The 26,581-nt window shown below is 40.7% G+C and overlaps 1 protein-coding gene across 1 annotated transcript in view; it reads left to right on the forward strand.

Moving 5' to 3' along the window:
• Window positions 1-26,581, forward strand: part of LOC102834369 (chromosome unknown open reading frame, human C10orf11) — a 1,226,642-nt gene that overhangs the window by 555,026 nt on the left and 645,035 nt on the right. The gene's annotated exons all lie outside the window — the stretch shown is intronic.

The raw sequence follows: 26,581 nt of genomic DNA on the forward strand, positions 1-26,581 counted from the left end.
TGTATTTCTTCCAACACAGATTTTTTTTTGTTCTTTTGGCAGTCCATGGTACTTTCAATATTCTCCCCAGACACCATAACCCAAATGCGTCAGTTTGCCTATGGTCTTCCTTATTATTTGACTTTCACGTGCAAATGAGGCTGTTGGAAATATCATGGCTTTGGTCAGGTGCACCTTAGTCCTCAATCTGGTTTCTGCTTTTGAACACTTTGAAGAGGTCTTATGCAGCAGATTTGCCTACTGCACTACATTGTTTGATTCATTGACTGCTGCTTCCATTGATTGTAAATCAAATGAGTAATCCAGAATACTTAATTGTGCTCATGGGGAGCTGGTACATACACCAAGAGGCAGTTTTTTTTTACCCCAACAGAACAAGGAAATACTCAATAGTTTAAAATCAGGAAAAGTATGTACCAAAGTGAAGTCTTAGACAGCATCAATCTTTTCTCCATTCAACATGATGTTGTTTATTGGTCCAATTGTGAGGATTTTTGTTTTCTTTACAATGAGGTGGAATGCATACTGAAGGTTGTCTTCTTTGGTCTTCCTCAGTAAGTATTTTAAGTCCTCTTTGCTTTCAGCAAGCAAGGTTGTAACATCTACATACATATCATAGGTTGTTAATGAATCTTCCTTCAATCCTGATGCCACATACTGCCGCGTCCAACATCAGCTATTCTCTGTGACCTGCACAGAGAGATTAAACCTGAGTAGCGGCGAAGGGAGATTAGAAGAAAAAGGAAGACACAAGACACAGAAGAATTAAGTAAAAGTTGAGACCAGATGGGATGCAGCACTCTGATGGAGATACTGTGTCACACACCAAGTGCAGCAAGTTTATTTTATACACATATCCAAGGAGGTGCTGGGGGCAAGGAAAAGAGCACAAGAACATCTGGTGTTGTTTGTGCATGCTGTAAGTGGGACAGTATCAGAAGAATGTAACTTGTGGTTGCTAGGGAAACAGAGATAGAGTAACTAGATGTTTGTGCAGACTGAACTGAAGGTCATACAAGAAAAAAACCTTGCAAGTTCCCTGTCCCCCAAGGTGGCCCTGCAAGTTCCTCACGGGGCAGCTTGACCTGGAAGCAGCGTGAATTTCTAGACCACAACTATTTAGTTGCAATCTTTCAGTTAAACTACCCCCAAGTCAGAAACCCTCAACTCAGCCGCTCCCAACAACATACTTGTTCATATAACCCAGCTTCTTGGATTATTTGTCCAGCATACAGATTGAATGTTGTTGTTGTTGTTAAGTGCCGTCAAGTCGGTTCCGACCCATAGCGACCCTGTACAGGGTTTCCGAGGGTGTAAATCCTTACGGGAGTAGAAAGCCTCATCTTTCTCCCGCGGAGCAGCTGGTAGCTTCGAACCGCTGACCTTAAGGTTCGCAGCCCGATTCGTAACCACTACGCTACCAGAGCCCCTTATAAGTCTGGTGAAATCATAAAACTCTGGTACATAGCTTTCCTGATTTTAAACTATTGAATATTCCCTTGTTCTGTTAGAAAAAAAACAAACAAACAAACAAAAAAACACTGCCTCTTGGTGTATGAACCGGTTCCTCATGAGCACAATTAAGTATTCTGGAATACCCAGTTTCACAATGTTGTCCCTACCTTGTCATGATCTACACAGTCAAAAACTTTTATAAAAGAGAAAAGAAAATACCGAAAAGAAATGATTGGTGTTCAGCCATTTCTAGAGGCAACCTAAAATCAAGAACTTTTGATACTAAAAGAATCCAAGCTGCATGAAGGCAATGGTGAAAATCTGGGCTCCAGAAATTGACAGAATACAAACTGAAATCCTGAAACAAACTGATGTAGCACTGGAGGCACTCACTTATCTATGCCAAGAAATGTGGAAGACAGCTATCTGGCCAACACATTGGAAGAGATCCTACTCAAAACACAGATGACCCAACAGAAAGCAGATGTCATTTAACAATATCATCATTATCAAATGCAAGGAAATTTTTGCTCAAGATCATTTAAAAAAATGCCTGCAATCATACACCAACAGAGAACTGCCAGAAATTCAAACTGGATTTAGAAGAGGATATGGAACTAGGGATATTGTTGATATCACATGGATCTTGGTTGAAACAACAGATTACCACAAAGAAGGTTACTTGTGCTATATTGACTATTTTAAGATTTCCTACTATATCTGTAATGTTGTTGTTGTCGTTGTCAGGTGCCATAGAGTTGGAACCGACTCATAGCAACCCCATGCACAGCAGAACGAAACAATGTCCGATCCTGGGCCTACCTTACTACCACTGCCACACTTGAGTCCATCAATGATGCCACCTGGCCAATCCATCTCGTTAGAGGTCTTCTGTAATGTAGTTATATCCAAATCCTGAATATGACACTAAGTGTGCCCACAATAATGCCTTCTCACTTCATAAGTCCTCCACTAGTGAGGATGGTTGAGAGGGGTTTAAGGTTAGGTTTGTAAATATAAAAAGAATTAAGGTAGGGAGATACATCAAGCACTGTTCCTGATTCTGGAGCCACATGTGCTGGGTTCGTCATCATTCTGAACCTCACCAAAATATGGAGAGTAAGCTCTGAGCCCAAGAAATCAGACAGCAGGGTGGAGCAGACTTCCACTTACAAAGACGCCCGCTTTTCAGCTGAGAAGACGCAATGACAACCCCAGGGACTGATGACTGGCTATTAGGACGAGTCTTCTTATATGTCAGCTCATTTCCTTGTAGAAAATGAAATCCAATAAAAGCCGGTTTATCTGGCATGCTATCAAGCAGAACATTTTTTATGACATCATATTTATACGACTGACCCCAAGGCACTGCAAGATGATGTTCATTGTCACTTTTGGAGTTTAAGGGTGTTATGTATTATATTATTATTCTTTGAAAATTGGTAGTTGTGGCACATGTGGTAATTTTCCAGTGACCAGAATTCCCGAATCACCAAGAGCAAAGATTTCTGCTGGGTGGAGAAGTTGTGTTTGTGTATGTGTGTTTGTGTGTGTGTGGATGAGCAGATAGTGTGAACATTGGAGGTTGGTGATAAATAATGAGTTATAGTCAACTGGTAGGGTAAGGTTTATAGACTGTTCAAAATTTTGGACCATTCATTGAAAGTTTCAGATTTGACCAGTTTATAGGCAAGTTTGAAGGTTAACTTCACTTTGGAATTACTTGGTTGAATCCAGGGCAGTAAAGAAACCAAAACCTCTCCATCCCTGTGCTAAAGGTGTTCTTCAGTCTCATTTTGAAAAGGGAATACTGAGTTGGAGTACTTTTATTTAAGGAAAATGTTTTTCAAAGAAAGAAAGCAGTAAATGGTTACTTCCTTGTGTGCAGGTAGTAAGTACCCTGCCCCACCAATCCTGCTGACAGATAATCACTTGACAGGTTGGCCTTTGATGTTAAGCTCACTTAGGTAGAAAGAAAGTTCCTTGCACTTCTCTGACAGGCCTGGGTGGTCTCATCTGCCTTCCTGCCACAGAGCCCCACCAGGAAAACCAATGGTTGAGGGACCAGGTTAGAGATGGTGTTACACACCCCAGGCCACTCCCACAAGTATGAAGGGCAAGGAGGGGCCAGCAAACTTCACTTAAAACAAACAAGTGCTAAATTAAAAAGAATGTTAAATACAGACCAGCTGCTTGGCTCCTGACAGTAGATCTAATTCTTCCCTTCTCTCACCTGATGGAGATTTGCCTGCAGGGTTTGCATCAATTATCTGTCGACATGTGGAAAATGATTGATGAGCTGCCTGCGGCACTGGAGTACACTTTGTCAACCACTCATAATTTATACATCTTATCTCTGCCAGAACAAAAGATAGGACAGCCCACACTGAAGTTGAGGGTTGAAAGGGGGCGGGGGTGGGGGAATGAGAATAGGAGGTGAGAGCAGGAAGTCAGGCAAAGCTGTTGGGGGTAAGCTGGGGAGATAAGACCCAAAGATGGTCATGCTCAACTGTCTGGTCAGCAGCTCTGCCCATGCCAAGGGCCTGGCGTTTGCCCAAACTCTTTGGCCATCCCATCCAACAGGGCCTGGGGTTTGGTGAACTGTTGCTATTTGAGTGAGGGTTTAGAAGCATTGCTCTCGTGGCTGCAGCTGACCTTCTGTTTTAATCAGCCACTCTTATACCAGCATTTGTAACCATCCCTGACAGAGATAAATGATTGGCCTGTTAGATCCAGCTTTTGAGACAAAGTAAGGAGGAGGTGCCTGGGGATCAACTGGCTTGAGGTCCAGCTTCGGGGAAATCAGCACATCTGATGATGGTGAGACTGGACAGTGAATTCCTGTTCTTGTTTAAGCTATGTTCCTAAGGAGCAAATGTTCTCCCAACAGCAGCTGATGATGATGCTAGTTCCATGTTAGTTGCACACTTGTGAAATCAACCCAGTTTCTGTGGAGTCTATTCAGGCTTAGTGCTGACACCACTTATGTAGAGTAGAAATATGTTCTGTAGGGGTTTCAGAGTTCTTAGTGTCCAGAAACAGATCTCCAGGACATTTTCTAAGATACCTCTGGTGGAGGGGAGGGGGTGTGTGTTCTAACTACTAAATTTTGGTTAATAGTCATGTTTAACCATTTGCATCACCCAGGGTGCCCAAAGTCTTAGTAAGAAATATCGTCTGAACAGGAAACATTGGCTTTGTCTGTCTCCTCTCTCTGCTGGTGATACTATGATAGCGTCAATCCCAGGTGATGGCCTAATAGTCATTTCTGGGCAATAACTGCTGAAAATAGCAATTCTCTTAGGCTGATCTCTATTAATTCGCTCTCTATTAAAGGCATTCCGTTTATTGATTTTCTTTCTTTGAAAGAGAGGGTACTGATAAATATAAAGTCAAGTGACCTAGTTATAGAATTTGAGTGATGGGCCTAACAGATTCTGTAATTATTGGGTGGTAGATAGAGAGGAATTAAGGTAGAAAACTTCACCTTGATAATATAATAAAACTTTTCACTAATGATAATTGATTCATTACTTAACAATTGTTAAAGGATAAATAAGAATAAAAAAAAATGAACATATCTACTGAATGAATCCTAAAAGCAGGGAATAGAATGATGAGGCAAAAAAGAGAAAGAGGGAAGCAGACCACAAAAGGTTATACCATACCCAAGAGAACAATTTAAGGCCTGGAAAGTTTAAAAGCATATTTATTTTTAAACTTTTTGTTGCGAATTGAGTGAAGGTTTACAGAGCAGATCATCCGTGTTACATCCAACAGTTCATAGACATTTTGTTTCATCACATTAATTACAATCCCCTCTGTTTAATATCCTGCTTCCTCTCAAAGTTTCCTCTTCCCATTCCTCCTGTTGTCCTAACCTTTCTGAACTCTGTCCCTGGGTAAACGCTGTCCTTTTGGTCCCCACTGGTTAATTATGGTAAAACGTGCGTGCTTCGTGAATGTTAATGTTCTGCTTGTAGAACTATCTATTGTTTAGCTGGAAAATTGAGCCACGGCCATGAGTTCGGTTTCCAACATGGGGGCTATTAGAGTTTTCACCAGTCTCTGCCCAACCAACAGGCCTCTTCTTTGTAATGATTTTGAATTTTGTTCCACATTTTTCCCCCACTCTATCCAGGAACATCTAATGTGATCCCGTTCAGAGAAATTGATAGTGGTAAGTGGCTACTATCTAGTTCTTCTGGTCTCAGGGTGTGGAAACATGTTTTCTTGGTCCCTTAGTCCTTTGGACTGCTTTCTTGTGTCTTTAGTTTTCATCATACATCTTCTCTCTGAACAAAGAGATTCTTTCTTAGATGGCTGTTCGTGAACTTTTATGATCCCAGTTGCTACTCGCTAAAGTAGGATGTGGAACTTTGTCTTTGGGGACTATGTTATGCCAGTTGATCTTGGTGTCCCCTGAGACTATGGTCCTGATCCCTCAGGCCCGCGACTCATTCTTTCAAGAAGTTTTCATAACTTTACCACTGTATTCTTCATCACATTCACGGATATATTTGCAGCAAAGGTAAAATACTCATGTACAAATATCTTCTGTCAAACTATGTGTGTGTATGGGTTGTTGCTGTTGTTAAGTGTCAATTAACAACTAATAGAGATCCTGTATAGGGTGTCCAAGGACCTGCTGGTGAGTTTGAACCACCAAACTTGTTTAAATCAACCTTGTGGTCCAGTGCTTTATCCCACAGCACAACACTTAGATATTTATGGATAAACTCCCAATATTTTGAACTCTTCTATTGATTTTGCTGATATCATTGGATAAAAGGTCATCTGCAGCTATGCTCAAGAGTTGTTGCTTGAGACAGCAGTGACAGATGGACAATCATCACGACATTGAATTTTACATGAAACCTTCATTGGACATCAAATTGTGTCATACGGAAGGACCTTGGTCCAGTGGAGAAAGGTCTTAAAACTGAAAAAGTCATAAAACCAGTTACCAGTTGCCATCAGTTCAGTTTTGACTCATGGTGACCCCATATGTATCAAAATAGAACCATGGCTCTTCAATGGCTGACTTTTTAGAAGTAGACTGGCAGATCTTTCTTCTGCAGCACTTTTGGGTGAATTTGAACTGTCAACCTTTGGTTAGTAATCAAGCGTGTTAACTATTTGTATCACCTGGGGACTCCAGAAACCCCATAATAGCCATGGATTTCCCAGTGATGGTCTATTATCCATAGTAAAGCCCCCTTAGCTTTCCTATCATTTGAAGATTAAAAACTAAATTGGTTATCAGAAAATCTAAGAATCTAGGGCAGGTAGACTGAGCTTTACGTGCATGGATAAACTGTGAAGTGACTACACCAAATGGAGGCATTTAGGTGACAACCTTATGCACCACAATGACAGGAACTTGATTTCATTATTTTATACTTCTGATAACCCTTCAAGGCTTCCACCTTGGAAGTCACTTGCTTGGCATTAATCTTGAGAGATTAGGAAAGCATTATCATGGAACTTTAATGAAAGCAATTCTACCCTCTGCACTTCATCTGCTCCACATAAAGCTAAGATGTTTACCTTGATGAGGGTGCCATAGCATGCCTCACCTCAGAGTGTATGTACACTTAGTAGCTGCTCAATAAATATTTGCTGAGTGGATGACTGGGAATTCAACTCTAAACTTGCTTTAACAATATTTTTAGAATGAAATTGATATTTGTATTAGGAAAGAGACTTAATTTCAATCACGCTCATGAAATCAATAAATTAAGCGGAGGCATTAGAAACTTAGAGGCCTTTCATAAATTAATTGTATGCAACTCTTGAGTTTAGCCATGAAAATCATATATTGCAAATTTGCTGAGAGAGAAGTCAATATAATTTGAATTTCCACTATCATTGTTGATATAGGAGGACCATTGAGCACCATGAGTAAACGTCATGAGTAACACACACAAATTATTGCATCTTAGGTTAGTAAGGAGGGAACTTTTGTGTTTCTTTTTACTGAAACCTACCCTTTATTTAAGGAGCTCTGGTAGCGTAGTGGTTACGAATCAGCCTGTGAACCTCAGGGTCAGCAGTTTGAAACTACCAGCTACTCTGGTGGAGAGATGAGGCTTTCTGCTCCTGTAAAGATTTACAGCCTTGGAAACCCTGTATAGGCTCGCTATGAGTCAGAACCGACTCCACGGCACATAACAACAACAACAACCCTTGATTTACAAACAGGTGAATATTTTACATATTTATTTCAATGCAACAAAGCTGCCAAAATTGACTATATGTTTTTAATTTGAACCTCAAAATGTGGAGGTGTAGAACACATTTAAGGATAAAGGCGTTCATTAGTATAAAATATATGATGGAATGAACATTTTTATCCTTAAACATTTTTTATCTACATGTATCTATTTGGGAAAATATAGTTTATTTTTGTTTGTTGAAACCATATGGCAGACCTTGAATGTAGACCAAATGCCTAAGAAGAACCAGGTATATCAAGAACCTAAGGCATCTCCCCCATGTGGTTAGTCGACGGGGGTGTCCATGTATCAGGCCCCCACCCAAAGACAGTGCTTTATCAATAAAAGAGATTTGTGGGATCTTAAGAAGTTATAGGAGGCAAAACCAAAGAGCTGTACGTAGCAGTTCAGTTCGTGTGTAGCCATCCTACATAATAAAATCTCTTTTCACTTTGCTTTCTTAGATGGCCTTCCCATTCCCACCTGCATACTTGAGTTGATGCTCTTGTTGGCCCATTTGGAACGTCCATCCTGTACTATTCGGCTAAGTACTGATCCTTTTGAGTTCCTCTTCAAATTGCAGGCCTTCTATAAAAGATTCCTGGACATTCCCAACCTATGCTGACTGTTCCTTAAGTTAAACCTTTAGGGTTAATATAATTCACTGGATCTCTTAACTGTTTCATACCAGCCAATCCTGTCTTTAGATATAAGCAGCTCAGCCAAGGATGATAACTTTATACCACACAGTATTATAGTTCCTTGGCTATTCAGTACATAATATTGAATATCTGATCTTACTTTGTAGGCGTTACTTAATGTCAGCCTCCACTTAGTCACCAGGATTGGGGCAAGCAGTGTCTTCCTATTATCCATGCAAGTTAAGAGGAAAAGGCTTAGGAAGAGTGGGGAATTGAAGATACATGGAATTTGCTGGTGGAATGTCATTTACTTGGTCAAATTTTCCAGTGGTGTTGGTATTTACTTCTTGAGGAGGATTGAGAGTACAAAAGATCCTTCTAGGAGTCAAGAGAAGTAATAAGATGTGCGCTGGCTAGTCCCTTCCCCCTTGGAATGGAGAAATGTAGTCCATAGGCAAATAACACCATGTCATGCACAACATGACCAAAGCTCACACTAGCAACACCAAAAGCAAAACTAACATTGTGAAAAACAAATCCAGTGTATGGCAATACGAATTAAACTTTGACTGAAGGGGGTGGTTATGGTGGTGATGTGCCATGGAGTTGGTTCCGACTCATAGCGACCCTGTACAGGGTTTCCGAGGCTGTAAATCTTTACGGGAGCAGAAAGCTTCATCTTTCTCCCGGACTGAAGGAGGTGGGTGTGGATATGGTGGAATCTTGAGGGAGTTGAGTGCCCCTTAGGAGATTTGATCAGGGAGTGATTGGTCATAGCCCATGAGGACAGCAATTCAAAAGTTAGGAGCTGGAGGGAGAATTGGGGCGCAGTGATAACTGAATTAGGAAAATGTTTGGGGGAAGATTGTAATTTCAAGAAGAATAGCCCATGGGAATTGTATATTGCCCTCTTGCAACTGTAGGCATTTTTCACTTTATAATTCCCTGTTTAAACCTGGACAACTTTAATTTGGGATTAAAAAATGATGGCAGAAATGCTGAGCTGTGTTCTAATGATAAAGGGCTGCAATTTACAGACCAATTAGAATGGCATTTGTTTTCATTTTGCAGCAACTTTTTCCCCTTCAATGCACCCCTCAGTAACAGGAAAATAGATTCTTAGGACCAAGGGTGGTTTTCAGCAGCTGCCAGCTGCCATATGGTTCGGCCTGGGATTTGGGTCTCTGGGATGGGGCAGGTTCCAGGCAGCTTCAGAGAGCGACACCTTGCATTCTGCCCATTTTATAGAACCATTCTCCCTGCAAAACAGTGCCATTTCACTGCAAGCACTGACACCTTGCCTAGTTTGATTTCACTATAAATAAACCTACCCCCCTTCTTTTGCCACCCCCAGGTCAGACATTCTTCAATTATAGTCTGAAACCTGACCAAGAAAGAACAAATTGTGACCTTAAGTTATATCTTAAAGTCCTGCCTTATATTGGGACACAGAGCAAGTTTTTTTGGCATTCACTGTGACAAGCTGCTTGTAGATAGAACAGTTTTCCATAAGGAATTGAAATCATACATCAAATGTATTGTTTTATATGTTAGCCACTGGAGACCAGTGAAAGCGCTTGGTAGAGCCCAAATACCATTACAAATAGATTTATTGTCGTGAGTTTTCTCCCACCTTTTTCTAGAAGTTATTACTTTAATCTTAAGAATTTATGTAAGTATGCTTGTGGCTTTTATATGGTTTATGTATTCACTTTGGAGACTTTAAGCTATTTAGTGGTGAGGTGTTTAAAACAAGTGTTATCAAGGAAATAATTTTGGCTTTACATCATTTTTTTTTTTTTTATTTGCCTCTGAATGCTACATATAGAATAGCCACTCGGCAATATAAAAGAGTTATTGTGAATGTCATGGAAACTTATCTTTTCAGTGCCCTTTCGTTTGGTATGTTCATCCGCACCTCCAGAGAACAAGTAAAAAGAAACATGCAGTATCCTTTTGCTGCCAAATTGGAAAAACCTCTGTGCCTTTTTTTCCCCAGAAATGTTTCAAAGAAAGAGAACATTAGACTTCAGAGCGATTAAATCCACTCTAACCACAATAACAACAATGTAGTTTGACTAGAAGAACTGCAAAGAAAATTATTCTTTTTGAGGTGGGAGGTAACAGAACTATTTGAAAAGGTAGAAAGAAAAAGTCTGATGTTCTTAAAACATGAATCAAATTATCTTGCAAGACCCCGTTCATTCATCATACTGATCCTTCAGTGTAATAATTTTTAGTAAAATATATTTTTTGCATGTTGTTCTTCTAGCACTTAACCTATTGAATAAATTTTTGATGAACCCTGTTACATTTACCACCTTCCTCCATGCACGCATGAAACACACACAGACACATACAGGCACACATATTCCCATACTCCATTCATACTCAGTTCTTTGCACTGACTTTACCACTTGGTAGCCATACTTTCCAAGTCTGTTGATAGAAACTTGTCAATCACACTCAATGTGATATGCTCAAATCTAACTGTTGACTTATCTAAAGCTGTAGTTTCTTAACTTCTCATGCAATCATGTGTAGCCCCGCCCCTCAATCCTTACTAGCTTGCTTTAAAAAAAAAATACCTTTTGATTGGTTCAATATCCACATCCACATTTCTAAAACTTTTCATTGATGGTGAACGCGACTGTTCTAATTCTTTTGAACATGTTTCAAATTGTGACAGTGTTTTTCTTAGCGCAGAGGAGGGGACACACCCAGGAACCCAATGAGATCTGCCTGTTACTGTCAAAGGAAGAGTGTAGGTGTTACCTTTCTGTCAGTCTCTTAGATAGAAACACAGGTTTGCAGCACGATCCTGAAGAACATGCAGAGGCTTTAAAATTCCCCCGTAGTAAGTGGTCAAGGAGCTCTGGGAGCATTGTGGTTATGAGTCAAGCTGCTAATCTCAAGGTCAGCAGTTGGAAACTATCTGCGGAAGAAAGTTGAGGCTTTCTGCTCCCATATAGATCTATAGCCTTGGAAATTCTATACAGGGTTGCTGTGAGTCAGAACCAACCACCACCACCCAGGGGAGATGTCAGGAGACCTGGTGTGGCACTTGGGATAAAGCGCTGGACCACAACATTGGTTTGAAATGCAAGGTCGGCAGTTCAGACTCACCAGCTGCTCCTTATAAAGTCTATACAGGGTTGGTAGGAGTCAGAACCAACCAACTCGATAGCACTTAACAAAAGAGGTGAGTGGTTGCTATGAGTCAGAATTGACTCAACAGCACTTAACAACAGCACGGTGAGTGTGAGAGGTCTCTGGATGATAACAATGGTTGGCTCTAGATGAAAGGCTGTTGTTGTTGTTGTTGTTGTTAAGTGCCATCGAGTTGGTTCCAACCCATATTTACCCAGTATAGGGTTTCTGAGGAGCAGCTGGAGAGCTTCAGCTGCCGCTTTGCAGTTCAAACCGACTTTCCTCTCTAGCGCATTAACACACAGCGCCATACCAGGACTCTCAGCTAAGAGGTTAGCAGATCAAATTTAGTCAGCACCACTGTGGATATCATGTTTGGTAAGGTGGAGGGTCAGTGAAAAAGAGGAAGACCCCCAACAAGATGGATTGGCCAAGTGGCAGCATCGATGGATTCAAGCGTGGCAACAGTAGTGAGGTTGGCCCAGGATCGGGCAGTGTTTTGTTCTGCTGTGCATAAGGTTGCTGTGAGTCGGCACCTAACAACAACAACAACAACATTGTGGACAGTGGGCCTGCTGATCTCCTTCCATAAGGATTACAGCCATGAAAATCTGACAGGGTAGTTCCCCACTGTAACACATGGTGTTACCGTGAGGCGGAATCATTTCCACAGCAGTGGGATTGGTTTGGGTTCTTTAAACGTGTTGAAAAGGACAGTGCCTCTCTGGGGATGGGTACCTTTCCCAGTTCAAATGTTATTTGGAAATTGGAATGATTGATGTCAGTATAATAATGTGTTACAGTCCAGATAACAAGGACTTTCCTCGTGGAGTCTAGATTAGGGTTTAAGATCTGCTCCCATTCAAGCCACCATTTTGCCAGCAATGAAATCAAGATTATTTTCAAAGCACCATTTTATTTACTTCGAAAAATGCCTGGTAAAACCACCTAGTAATGAATTGTGGTGCCCCTAAATTAAGGACTAGTTAAATGGCTAGTTAAATATGATCTAATTAATATACTAATTGTCATGGAGTGAATGAAGTAGATGTGTAGGCCAAGTATTCCCCCACCTGATGTGTCTTATGCTATTAATTTGCTGAGTAAACACTATTTTCATAGTTTAAAGATCAGTTTCATTCCAGCTGGATTATTCCAGCCGTTCAGAATTAGTTTTGTTTACAGTAGCCTGTATTAGAGATTATAATCTTGTCACAGATCTGTTTGCAGTTGGATTAACATCCAGGTTACGCAGATTTTTCCATCCAGCCTCAAGGAATAGCTTCACAGAAGGCTTGGTAGCCACCAGAATTTCACCTGCCCCTTGATTTGCAGTTTTCACCAGAGTCTTGGCTTCAGTGTGTGGGTTCCCCTAATTCTTTCGGACTGATTTAAATGTATTGTTTTGCGTCTTCGTCCTAAATGCTGCTGGAGTTTTCTGTTTAGATCACCAATGTACTTGTATGTATTGCCTGTGTCCTGCTCTCCACTCATCTTTACCTGAGAAGATTGTGCCTATATCTCCAGCAGATTCATTGGGTAGGTTCTAACTCTCAACTTTTCCCATAGTGCTATGAGCCATCTGCTCAGGTAAAGACTGCAGCCCCAAAAACCTTATGGGGGCAGTTCTACTCTGCCCTCTAGGAGTCTATGATTTTGAGAATTTTTGCATATATGTTCATGAGAGATATTCTTTCTTAGTTCTGCCCTTCCCTGGTTTTGGTATGAGGATTATGTTTGCTTCATAGAAAATAATAGGAAGTTTTATCTCCTTTTCTATATTCTGGAATAATTTGAGTAGACTTGGTAACAGCTCTGCATTGAATATTTGGTAAAACTCACCAGTGAAGCCATCTGGACCTGGACTTCTTTTGGTTGGGAGTTCTTTGATGACCTGATCAGTTTCTTCTTTTGTTGTAAGTCTGTTTCACGTTTTCTACTTTATTCTGTGTATGTTTAGGTAAGTCGTGTTTTTTAAAAAAATATTTCCATCTTCTCTAGATTTTCAAATTTCCTGGAGTACAACTCATTATACTATTCTGTTGTTATCCTTTTTATTTCTGTTGGTTCTGTTGTGATGTCTCCCATGTGGTTTCTTATGTGTGTTATTTGTGTCTTCTCCCTGTGTTTTCTTTTGTTAGGGTTGCCAGTGGTTTGTCAATTTTATTAAACCTTTCAAAACCAGCTTCTTCTACTGTTAATTCTTTCTATAGTTTTTCTGTTTTCTATCTTGTTTACTTCTGCTCTGATCTTGATTATTTCCTTTCTTCTGGTGACTGTAGGTTTCCTTTGGTAGTCTTTTTCTAATTGTTGGAGATGTATTAATGTGTTGATTTTGATTCTTTCTTCTTTTTGGATGTGTGCATTTATTGCAATAAATTGTCCTCTCAACATGCTTTTGCTCTGTCCTAAAGGTTTCAGCATGCTGTGTTTTTATTCTCATTTGTTTCTAGGAATTTCGTAAATTTCCCTTTTATTTGTTCTACTATCCAGTAGGTTCCAAGCAGGGTGTTATTCAGTTTCCATGTATTTGACTTTATTTCCTTGGCCTTCCTATTGTTGATTTCCAATTTTATAGCATTGTGGTCTGAGAAGATGCTTTGTAGTATTTTGATTTTGTACATTTACGGAGGCTTGTTTTGTGGTCTAACAGATGGTCTGTTCTGGAGAATGTTCCATGGGCAGTGGAAAAGAATGTGTTGGGTCAAATGGTCTGTACACATCTATGACATCTAGTTGCTTGATTGTGTTGTTTAGTTCCTTTGTATCTTTGTCAAGTTTTTTCTGATTGTTGTATCATTTTTTGAAAGTGGTATATTAAAGAGATATCTCCTACTATTATTATAGATTTGTCTATTTCTTTCTTCAATTCTATTAGGGTTTTCTTTATATATATTTGGGGCTCTTTCATTGGGAGTGTAGTTATGTCATCTTGTTCAATTGACCCTTTAATCATGAGAAAATGTCCTTCTTTATCTCTTATGCTGGTTTTACCTTAAAGCTTATTTTATCCAAGATTTGTATTTCCACTCATGCTTGTTTTTTATTGCAATTATATAATGGTTTGGTTTTTTTCCATCCTTTACTTTTAATCTGTTTTTGTCTCTGTGTGTAACTTGTGTCTCTTGCAGACAGCATATTGAAGAATCTTGTTTTCTTATCCATTCTGCCACTTTCTGTATCTCAGCTGGTGTGTTTACATTGACACGGACAGTCAGTGTACTTATCAATGTGTTGTTGTCAGGTGCCATCGAGTCAGTACCAACTCATAGTGTCCCTATGCACAAGAGAACAAAATACTGCCTGGTCCTGGCATTGATGCTACCATTTTGCCAATCCATCTCACTGGGGGTCTTCCTCTTTTTCTCTGACCCTCCACCTTACCAAACATGATATCCTTCTCCAGTGACTGGCCCCTCCAGTGACTGGTCCCTCTCATATGTCCGAAGTATGAGAGACAGAAGTTTGGCCATCCTGCCCACCAAGGAGCACTCTGGCTACACTTCTGCCAACACAGCTCTGTTTGTTCTTCTGTCAGCCCATGGCACTTTCAATATTCTCCTCCAGCACCACAACTCTAAAGTATCAATTCTTCTATAGTCTTCCTATTCACTGTTCAGTTTTTGCATGCATATGAGGTTATTGGAAATACCATGGCTTGGGTCAGGTGCACCTTAGTCCTCAAGCTGACATCTTTGCTCTTCAACATTTTTAAAAGGTCTTGCTAGGTATGAATTAATTGCTCATTATGTTTGTTTTTTGTGATGCTGCTGGTTTCTTCCAGGGGTGGGGGGTAGGGTATCTACTTGCTCAGGTACCCCCTCTAGTCGCCAGAGTGGAGGTACACAGACAGAGAGAGACACATGAACAGAATTTTTTTTTTTTTTTTTAATTTCACACCTTTATCTCTGATGATTGGCCAGACCTCTGTAGTGAGAGTGCTCCTCTGATCCTCCACCCATTCCATTACACCCAAGATGGCTGCTTCTGGATCCGCCAGCAACCACAGATCAGAAAATAACACCTTTCTTGTTTCTGCTAAAAATCCCACTACCAGTTAGCCTTTGATCCTTCAGAATATTCCGTTTTATGTAGCTCAGAGTTCTGGGACTGTCCCCTGAACCTGCTTTGTCTATTATTCTGTGTTATTACTAGCGGAAATCTGCACAGTTCCTCTCCCTAATCTACCATGAAGCCCCGCCTCCCCTTCAGGTGTCTGCCTGTGAGTAGAACCAACTTGGCAGCACTTAACAACAACATATTCATATACTCATAGGTATGTGCTGAAATATTTTAAAAAGGAAATGATATCGAAGCATCCTTTTAGAACAATCAAATTATTACCTTGAAGAGGAGGAGGGTTTCTTCATATGCATATACCCACGGTCATTGAGTTGAGTTGATTCTAACTCATAGCGCCCCTGGAAAACAGAGTAGAACGGTTTCATGGCATGTCTGATACTGTCAATCTTTACAGAAGCAGAGTCACCACATCTTTTCCCCCATGAAGCACCTGGTGGGGTCACATCCCTGACCTTTCAATTAGCAACTGAGCAATTTTATTGTATACCTAGGCTGTTGTTGTTAAGTGCCGTCAAGACACTTCCGACTCATAGCTACACTGTCTTAGGTTTCCAAGGAGGGGCTGCAGGGTTTGAACTGCTGTAGGCACCAAAATACTATAATGCTTACTTTTGATCATTAAAAATTATATTTAAAAGGACAGCATGCTGGATGTTTTCTTCTGGGATTTGCTTTTATTTTTCAATATTACTGAACAATGTTGTGATGCTTTTAGCTTCACTTCATACATTTTCAATGCTTTATAATATTAGTTACCTAAGAAGCTCTGGTAGCGTAGTGGTTCCAAATCGGGCTGCTAACTTCACTGTCAGCAGTTCAAAACTGCCTTCAATTCCGTAGGAGAAAGATGAGGCTTTCTGCTCCCATAAAGATTTACAGCCTTGGAAACCCTGTACAGGGTCACTATGAGTCAGAACCAACTCCACGGCACATAACAACAACAACAATCTCCAAAGATGGACATGATATTCTTTCCTGTGATGTCACGTTCTGTTCCATTGTGCTATGTATGTCTCCTAGAGAGTTTCTCTTGGAATAGAATTTATGGGTTCAGCTTTACTAGAGAATGACAACCTATTTTCCAAACACATTTTCTAGTTTGCACTCACCAGCAAAGAATGAAGAGATTTGGTGGATGTCCATCTTGTCCAACACTTTCTATTGACAGACTTCTTATCAAGTTACAATTAAATGGACATACTATAGTATTCTCAACTGAATTTCCTTGATTACATTGGTGACCTTTCTAGAACTGACACACCCCAATTCCTTTCAGCTAATTAAAAACAGTAGCTCTCTTTTAAGCTATTGAAAACCCAAGTTAAAAAACAAGAATATCTGCAATGTAGCAGTCAGGATGTAATGAGGATGCATTCTGAGGCCAGGAGACGACGAACTAGAAAAGGCCTGGGTGCACGTATCATTCATTCACTTAGCTCGACTGCTCACCTAAAGGTTAGAGGTTCAAGTTTAACCAAGACATGCCTCAGAAGAAAAGTCTAGAAACTAAAAAACAACCAAGTCAGCTACTGATAACTCTGATACATGGAAGTGTGATGACTCAGAATCCACTAGACAGCAGTTGGCTTTTTCAAGTGGACAACTGCCTATGTGGCATTAGCTCTGTCAGTGACTGGCTGACTTCTTTGCATAAAGACAGGTTGTTTTTCTATGCTTCCATTTCTTCATCTGTTAATGGAGATTGCTGATCACCAACAGTCTCTTCTAGTTTAAGTTTCCACCATTCATTATAAAGCTCATACTGATTGAGGTGTTTCTTTTTAAAGCATTTGATATCCATTTTCCCAACACCTGAGTGATGTAGACCAGAAAAGATGAACTAAAGTCAACTTAGTGTGCGTGTTGTAGAACGTGGCAGCAGGGAGCCCATGAATCTCCTCCTTCAAGCCTGTCTTAATTGCCTAGAATTCCACAATTTCTCTTTCATTGCTTTAGTTCTTGAGGCCTTTTGGTCTGCCCTCTGTTAAAATGCAAATGTCCCTGGAGGGGGTGTGGAGAACCTTTAAATGCAAGAACATCTAAATCTTCCACAGGGATTAATTTTTCCAATCCTCTCTCACCAGACACCTCAGGGAAAGGAAAGCCTGTGGGTCGGGGCACCTGGTTGATGCAGGGAAGCCCTAGGAGGGAGAAAGCCAGTTGTAAAGAGAAAGGTGGGGCTATGCCCAGAAAATTACCCCTGCCTCCCTATGACTTGGCTAGTTACTACCTCTCATCATTCATCCCTACCCAGACCCTCAAAATCCAACTTGCCAGACACATGGGGCTACAGCTGTATCTCTGGGGGAAAATTTCCCCATAGAACTAACCACCAACATCAATCCCTCTGTAGTTTGCAAATCACCCTTAAGAGCTCTCTTTCTCCCCAGACCAGCCGTAGCTCCATTCTGATGGTAGAGGCCTTTGAGCAGACTTCTTTCTCATGCAAGCCCAGCCTATAATGTAGCTGTTCCGAGGCATGGACTGCCTTGTCGCATGCCTTCAGCTGGGCCTCATCTGCTTTGTGTGACGTCCAAACAACTCTTTAAAATGTCAGCTCTGGCCCACCTCACAAAGGGGCGCTGAAGGGTGTTGTTGAACATGTTTGGGATTTCTCTGTTCTCCCTCTGTCCCCTCCCAAAATGTGCCTCCAACTCCCTTCCCTGGGGACTCTCTCGACAACACGTGTTTTTGCCTCCTCTGACCCTAGCCCTTGAACATGTCAGAATGTTAATGAAACACTATGGCTGTCATAACACAAGGTTAAATGAAGTCTTCACAACCTGTCCATTAAGGGGATTTTTTGTTGTTTATTTGTCTCTTTTGGCAGCCTGGTGCTGGATACAGCTTGTCTTGGTCCGTGGGCAGCCAAGCCGTGGGCCTTTGTCTCTGTTCACTGTTGTGTTGAAATCTCCCCCTCATTCATTAATCATCCCTTTGCCTATTTACACCAGTGGCAAGTATAGCGAACAGACTTAACGTATGCTTTTGTTTCGTTGGAAACTTTTGTGAGGACCAAAGCAGAGCTAATTATTAACTGTGAAATGACATCACAACTCTTAGATAGGCGCCAAATGCTGCATCCACCCAGACTCGGTTTTGTTTTAACCTTCAAGAATTTCAGGCCAAGTAACTGGAGTGGCTTTATTTAGTCGGGAGGCCAGAGGAGCAATGCCAGCGCTCAGATAATTAGTGGGGGTCTCCACTAACATCCAGCCCTGCTGCCAGCTGCAGGTACCTGTCTCAGGTGTGAGCAGAGAGGGCAGCTTCAGAGGCAGGGTCTAAGTGAGCTTTTTCAACCTTTAAGTATACATTTCCTTAGTTTTCTACCATTCCTGTAACAGAAATGGGACAGTTGCGTGGCTTTGAAAAACACAACATTGATCTTTTCAAGGCCCAGAGTTTAATTTAGAGCATCCAGGGAAACATTCTCTCTGTGGGTTCGTAGAGAAAAGCCTTGTTTCCTCTTCTGTAGCTCGGGTGCTCCTCAGTTCCTCTGGGATCTCCCTGTGTCATCTGTCTCTCCCCATTTGTGCTTGTTCTTCGGTCTCATTGGCTCTTTCTGTAACTCAGAATTGATTAGGCTACAAGCAAAGTGTTGTCAAATGAGAACTGGACTGCGTAGCATAAAATTGGTGGTTCAAACCCATCAGCCACTCCTCAGAAACCCGATACAGTGTCACTGGGACTCTGAATCAACTTGAAGACATAGCTCTTCACTTCCACGGGTATAGGGTCAGGATTCTAAAACATACACATGGTGGCTCCATAGATGAACATTGGACTATGGACCACAAGGTTGGTGATCCAAACCCACCAGCCCCTCCATTGGAGAAAGATAAAATATTCTGCTCCCATGAAGATTTAAAGCCTCGGAAACCCTATATACAGGGATGCTATAAGTCAGGACCGACTCAGTGATGATCAGCAGTTTTCTCAAAAACCCTCATTTTGAGTAGGAATCAACTCGATAGCACTTAACAACAATATGTGTTTATATATTTGGCAAGGGATACAGTGGGGGTCAGAGTTCAATTCATAGCATTTCCCATGGCTTGAAAATCTTTGGTTTCAGTAGTTCTGATGACTTTTACACCCTGATGCAAAAGGTTAGTATACTAAGCATCTAACCAAAAGTTTAGAAGTTCAAGTGTCTACAGTGGTATTTTAGAAGAAAGACCTAGTGATCTTTTTCAGAAAAAAAAAAAAAAATTGTCATTGAAAACTAGTCTGTGATATACATGGGGTCCCCATAAGTTAGAATTCACTGATGGCATCTGGTACCATTACTGGTTGTTGCCATTCTAGTTTTCATTTGCTGTGGACAAAAGATGAGACTTGCTGCTGCTGTAAAAAATGTACAACTTTGGAAACACCATGCAGGGTCTCTAAGAGTCAGAGCCAACTCCACGGCACACAGCCTTAACCTAACCTTTTCCTTTGCTGTTAAACCTTTTGTGAAAGCCACTTTTTAGTGATTCTAACTTGTTAAAGTGTCAAGGACTTGTTATTGTCACCTCCCAGAGTAGGCTTCCCTGACTGCTTCCCAGAGTAGGTAGGCTTCCCTCAGTCACCTTTCACCCAATTACCAAATTTGATTTTCTCCATGACATTTTGTCACTATTTGGAAACTTTTTGTTCATGCACTTTTTGTCTATTTGACTACCAGCACCTAGAATAGTTCCTGGCATATATCAGGGTCCAATAAATATTGATTATGTTTATTAGTGAATAAATAAGTGGATGAGTGGAAAAACTGTTTTCCTAGGGAGATAGTCAGGCAGCCTTTCCTTAACCACAGATGTTTGTTGTTGTTGTTGTTGTTAAGTGCGGTAGAGTCAGTACTGACCTGTAGCGACCCTGTACAGGGTTTCTGAGGCTGTAAATCTTTACAGGAGCAGAAAGTCTCATCTTTCTCCCACAGAGTAGCTGGTAGTCTCGAACTGCTGACCTTAAGGTTCGTAGCCCGATTCGTAACCACTATACTACCAGAGCTCCTTAACCGCAGATGTAGAACTGCAGTATTCACTTTCTCTTGAATGAACCCTGCCCTCATTACAGTCAGACCTCCCATCTTCCTGGACTTGTGTGTCATGTTCTACCCTCTGTCTCTGTTTCAGAGAATTTATAAATGATTACTTGACTTCTTGAATAAAACAACCCAAACCCTGTGTCTTTGTTTCTAGAATGTCTTCACTGTCCCCATCTCCAACCTGCCCTTTATCTCCACATTATTTTTCCATATGAACAATGAATTGTCTCTGTGATGTATACTGAATAGTTCGTATTTCCATCCTGGTCTGTGGTGGCTTCTTTGTGGCATCTGTAATTCCGGTGCATAAATGAGTCTGTTTCTGATTTAGTTATTTGTTTCATCGATCTATTTTCAATTGCTGAACCAAAATCATATACTCTTAATTACAATAGCTTTGTAATAAGTCTTTAGGAGTCCTGGTGTGATGATCTAGGATAAGCACTGAACTACTAACCTAAAGATTCATACCCATGAGCTGCACCTCTGAACTCCTGTACAGGGCCACCAGGAGTTGAAATCGACATGACAACATTTAACAACAACAGCATAATGAATCTTTACAGATGTTAGGGCAGAATCTTCCACCTGATTCTTCTTTAGAAATGATTTGACTTTTCCTGGCACTTTGGTGCTGTATATAAAACTCAGAGTCAACTTGTATTTCACTAAAAATCATATATAAGTTTTCTCTGGGATCCTTCCATCTTTAAATGCGTTGTTAAGTGCCATCAAGTTGTTGTTGTTAAGTGCCATCAGTTTGATTCTGACTGATAGCAACCCTGTATAGGGGTCCGAGGAGTGAGTGGTGAGCTTGAACCACTGACCGTGAGGTTCAAGCCAACCCTACTGTCCAGTGTACTAACCCGCAGCACCACACCATGATTCCATAAATGTGGTATGTATATTTACTTATTTAAAGTGTACAATTTGGGAACTTGTAGTATATTTACAGGGTTGTGTAACTATCACTACTACCTACTTTTAATATATTTCTATTGACTACTCCCAAACACCCTGAAACCTGTTAGCTCTATGTCCCCTCTCTCTGGCCCCTGGCAACACTCTTTGGGTTTCTCTCTTTGGGACACTCCATGTTAATGGAATGTAAACTTTATTTCAATATTCTAGACACTAGACCTTTACCAGATACACACTTTGTAAAATATTTTCTCCCCTTTGTGTGTGATTTTTTTCATTTTCACTATAGTGCCCTTTGCACAAATGTTGAAAATTATAAAGAAATATATAGTTGTCCTTTGGTGACTTGTACTTTTGGTGTCATATCAAAGAGACTGATGCCTAATCAAAGATCACAAGATGTCCCTCTGATATGTTTCTAGTTAAATTTTAGGTCTTTGATCCACTTTGAGCTGATTTTTTATCTATGATGTGTGGTAGGGTGCAAATTCATTATTTTGCTTCATGTGGCATCTGGTTATCCTAGCAGTGTTTGTTGAGAAGACCAGAGAGTGAATGTTCTCATCTTATTCTTGCTTTTAAAAGAATTGTGTGTGGTTAGTGTTTTTCATTTTTTCCTTAGTTTAATTGTTAGGAGGTAAAGTTAATTCCTTTCTAATTCTGATTCTCTAAGAGTTTAAATCATATAATAGGTACTTCCCTGAAATGGGAAGTCTTCCTGGAATCAGAACTGGGCCCATGTGGTGACCACAGAGACTCAGAGTTGCCTGTGGCTAGGTCTGTCATTATTCCTGTTCTTTAGTGGCACTATTTTAAGGCTTGCCTGACATATAGATCTTAACATGCATGCTGACCTCAAATATTTGAAAGTGATGGAACTCTTCTAATATCAATGTGATTGATTAATGACCTCTGAACTCAGGAGGAAAGGGAGAGATTACGTATTTTCTCTTCCTATCCTGGACCCTTTCTGTCTGTCAGACCTATTGTACCTACTCCTTTGTGCATTGGCCCCTGGATACAATTCCTTCCATTTCTTAATCATTGGTCCTGGATATTCTGTTCTGTGTTTAAATTTAATATCTCAGACCATGTATCAGAAGAACAAGTTGCCAGTTAGAATTGGAAATGAATAAATAAATACACAAAATTTAGTAGAGCAAATTTGGGGGCGGGACATCAAACTATATCATAATCAACCTCTGTGTCTTCCAGAATAAGCAATTTAAGGAAGTAACTTATATTGGAGAGAAGCAAAGTCCTCTTTAATGAGACTTGTGGGAAATGGGGCTTAAGGGTCAATTGAGACTTTTCCATGCCTCTAAGTCTCACAGGCTGTAGGAGAAAATATCATCTTAGGCTGCCTACAGACGTTCTTAAGAACTTCGTCTGGGACACCACCATTGCCTTTTCTGAAAGCTTAGGGATATGCTGTCTGGTCAAGGATTTTGTCTGACTTTAAGATGCTGGTACCTGGCAAATTCTGATACATTGGATTAATTAGGAAACTCATTCAGCATCTACAAGACAGAACTTCACTTCTCCCTCATGTCACAGTCCAGACATAACCAAGACAAGACTTGTGTTCAGTGGCTTCCTTGTATCTGAGACTCAGGTCCTTGTTGCTCCATCATACCTATATAGTGTTGCCCTTGTCCTTGTGACCCAGAAGTCTCACCTCCTCATGACTGTATTCCAGTCAACAAAATGAGAAAAGAAGGTGAAAGAGTATTCATTCCCTTTAAGGACACTGACTAGAAGTTATACAAATCATTTTTGCTCACGTGCCCCACAGATGACATTGTTTCGGGTATTATTAAACATTTGTTGTGTTTGGCAAACTAAGATCTGGGGATTTCTTGTTATTGGAGCAGAAGCTGGCCTATCCTGACTATTATTATCAAGTCTTTATTGGTCACCAGGTCTGAACAGTGCCATGATTATGGTGTCTAGAAATTTCTTAGAACTAGGAAGTATCCCTGCTCTCGAATACTGCATAATCTAGTTAAATGGCCTAATTAGAGCAACTCTAATTAGGATGATCAAAAGCCAACTCTAGGATCTGAGTTTCTAAAAGAGTGTTCAGGGTTGGTTGTGGCTCATCTGGAAAGACTTTCAAGACAGGACCAGAAAAAAAAAAACAAAAAACTTTTGTCCAGGTGTGTTGGAAGAAAGGAACTCAAACAGAGTCAGGAAAGAGGTTTTGTGTAATGTTGATGGCCAAAGCTGTCAGCCTTTAGCTAACTGAAACTTTCAGTACTGTTGGCTTTGGATTAATGGGCCTTTAGCTTCTCTTCTGAAGGAGCTCTGGTAGCGTAGTGGTTACGAATCGGGCTGCGAACCTTAAGGTCAGCGGTTCGAAACTACTAGCCGCTCCGCGGGAGAAAGATGAGGCTTTCTACTCCCGTAAAGATTTACACCCTCGGAAACCCTGTACAGGGTCGCTATGGGTCGGACCCGACTCGATGGCACTTAACAACAACAACAAGCTTCTCTTCTGAGCTGCTCCTCCTTGGAAGCAGAGTAACCAGTCCTTTTCTAAGGGGTCAGAAATCTGTGAGGGCATTTCTTTGGGCCCAGGTAATATAAGCATGCACAAAGGTGATGGGAACTCACAGCTATGCATTTCATTTCTCTCCTGTGGTAAGAACAGATGGTTTCTTTTATGTATTGAACCAACTGAAGATGTTGATGGAGATTTCATTGCCTCCCCCATTGTATTTTCCAAAGAGTCTCATAAAATACAGACAGGGAAAGAGAAAGGGCTGTGGAACCTCTGACTTTCAACCCTTCTTCCTTGAGCAGCCAGATCAGCTCTGTAGGATGTCTTTCTGATGGTCACAGACAAGAAGAACAGTTGATAAAAAACATGTGGCTTTGACCAGCATTCTGAGACCAGTGCCAAGTCTGGAGGCCTGAGCTGCATGCTTTATTTATGACATTAAAAAGAGGATCAGGACTACCTGGTTAGACTCCTTATGATAGCATTTTCATGGCACGGAATGTCAGTCAAGGACTTTAGGGTCCTGTTACCTTGAGGTGACACTGTATTAGGCTTAAGGAGGCAAGTGAAATGGTTACTGGACTGAGGAGACACTCAGAGGAAAACATGTAAGTGGGTTATATAAAATTACAAATACCACCTTAACCAAAACCAAACCAAATTGACTACCATTCAGGTAGTTCTAACTCATAGCAACCCTAGATAGGTTTGTTCCAATTTATACTTTCTGTACTCTGGTGTGGCATTTGTAGGATAAGTACTGGACTGCTAACTAAAAGATCAGTGGTTCAAACCCACCAGCCACCCCTCAGACACCCTACATAGGGTCATTATGAGTTGAAACTGACTCGACAGCACTTAACAACAACAACAAAATAGGTATTCAATCAAGAAAGGTATGCATCAGGCTTGTATTTTTTCACTATACTTATTCAGTCTGCATACTGAGCAGGTAATCCAAGAAGCTGGATTATATGAAGAAGAATGTGACGTCAGGATTGGAGGAAGACTCATTAACAACCTGTGATATGTAGATGGCAAGACCTTGCTTGCTGGAAGTGAAGAGGACTTAGAAGTACTTACTAAGGAACATCAAAGACTACAGCCTTCAGTATGGATTGCACCTCAGTGTAAAGAAAGCAAACAAAAATCCTTTCAACTGAATCAATAACTAAATTGAGAAAAGATTATAGTTGTGAAAGTCTTCATTTCCCTTGGATCCATATCAACACTCATAGATTGAATATTGTCAAGAAATCAGGAGTCAAGAAAATCAAATGACATATTACATTGACCAAATCTGCTGCAAAAGACTTCTTTAAACTGTTAAAGAGCAAAGATGTCACTTTGAGGACTAAGGCTCTCCTGACCCAAGCCATGGTATTTTCAGTTAACTTGTGGAAATTGAACAGTGAGTAAGGAAGACCCTAGAAAAATCGCTCTATTTGAATTTTGGTGTTGGCAAAGAATAGTAAAAGTCCCGTGGACTGCCAGAAGAACAAATAAACCTGTCTTGGAAGAAGTACAGCTGAAATTCTCCTTAGAAATGAAGTTGGAGAAACTTTGTCTCTCGTACTTTGGACATACTGTCCAGAGGGATGAATCCTAGAAACAGACATCCTATTTGTTACACTTGTGTGTCAGCCAAAAAGATGTAGACCTTCAAAGAGGTAGCTTGTCACTGGGGTTAAAGAATCCTGGTGATGCTTCAGGGTGACTGTTGGGCTTGTAGCTGCAAGGTTGATAGTTCAAAGCTACCAGCTGCTCTGCAGGAGGAAGATGAAGTTCCTGTAATTGTTACAGACTTGGATAGCCTATCTAGGGTTGCTGTGAGTTAGAACTAACTAGATGACAGTGAGTTTGGTTTGGTTTGTTTAAGATGGTATTTGTTACTTTACATACCCCACTGCATGGCCTTCCTTGCTGACCTAGGCATCATATCCTAGGGTCAGGGGATATGATGGATTCACACTTGAGTTTTGAGTGTAGAGAACTTGATACAGAATTGGTGCTCAGTTAACACTAGGTGGACTAAACTAAAACAAGGAATCCTGGTATAGCACAGGAGGATGAGCGCTGGATGCTAAAACCAGCAGTTCAAACCCACCAGCTGCTCCTTGGAAACCCAATCCATGGTCACTCTGAGTCAGAACTGACTTGATAGCACTAACAACAGCAAACTGAAATGACTGGGAGTCTTTAGTCTGGAAAGAAGATGAGTGAGGTGTAATGATGAAGATCTGTTAAATCCTCTGTGGTAGTGTCTAAGTTAATGAAGGGGGCTTATTCACCAAACCTGAAATACTGAGCTGGGTGACTCCTTTTTGAAATTGGATCAAAGTAAATTTAGGCTCATTGAGATGGTGGTTCAGTTTTCACATCAAGAAATAAAAACCTGGGTCTCTTTTTCCAAAAGATAATAGTGGAAGGAAGCAAAGTGTTTCAAATTGATGAATGGTAGTTTTTAAAAGAACCCTATGATAAACTGTGCTCTTTGATCTTCATCAATAAATATTTTAAGTCTTTTCACTTTCAGCAAGCAAGCTTGTATCATCTGCATATCTCAGGTTGTTAATAA

This window comes from Chrysochloris asiatica, unplaced genomic scaffold (genome assembly GCF_000296735.1).
Source record: "Chrysochloris asiatica unplaced genomic scaffold, ChrAsi1.0 scaffold00020, whole genome shotgun sequence".
Classification (NCBI taxonomy): domain Eukaryota; kingdom Metazoa; phylum Chordata; class Mammalia; order Afrosoricida; family Chrysochloridae; genus Chrysochloris; species Chrysochloris asiatica.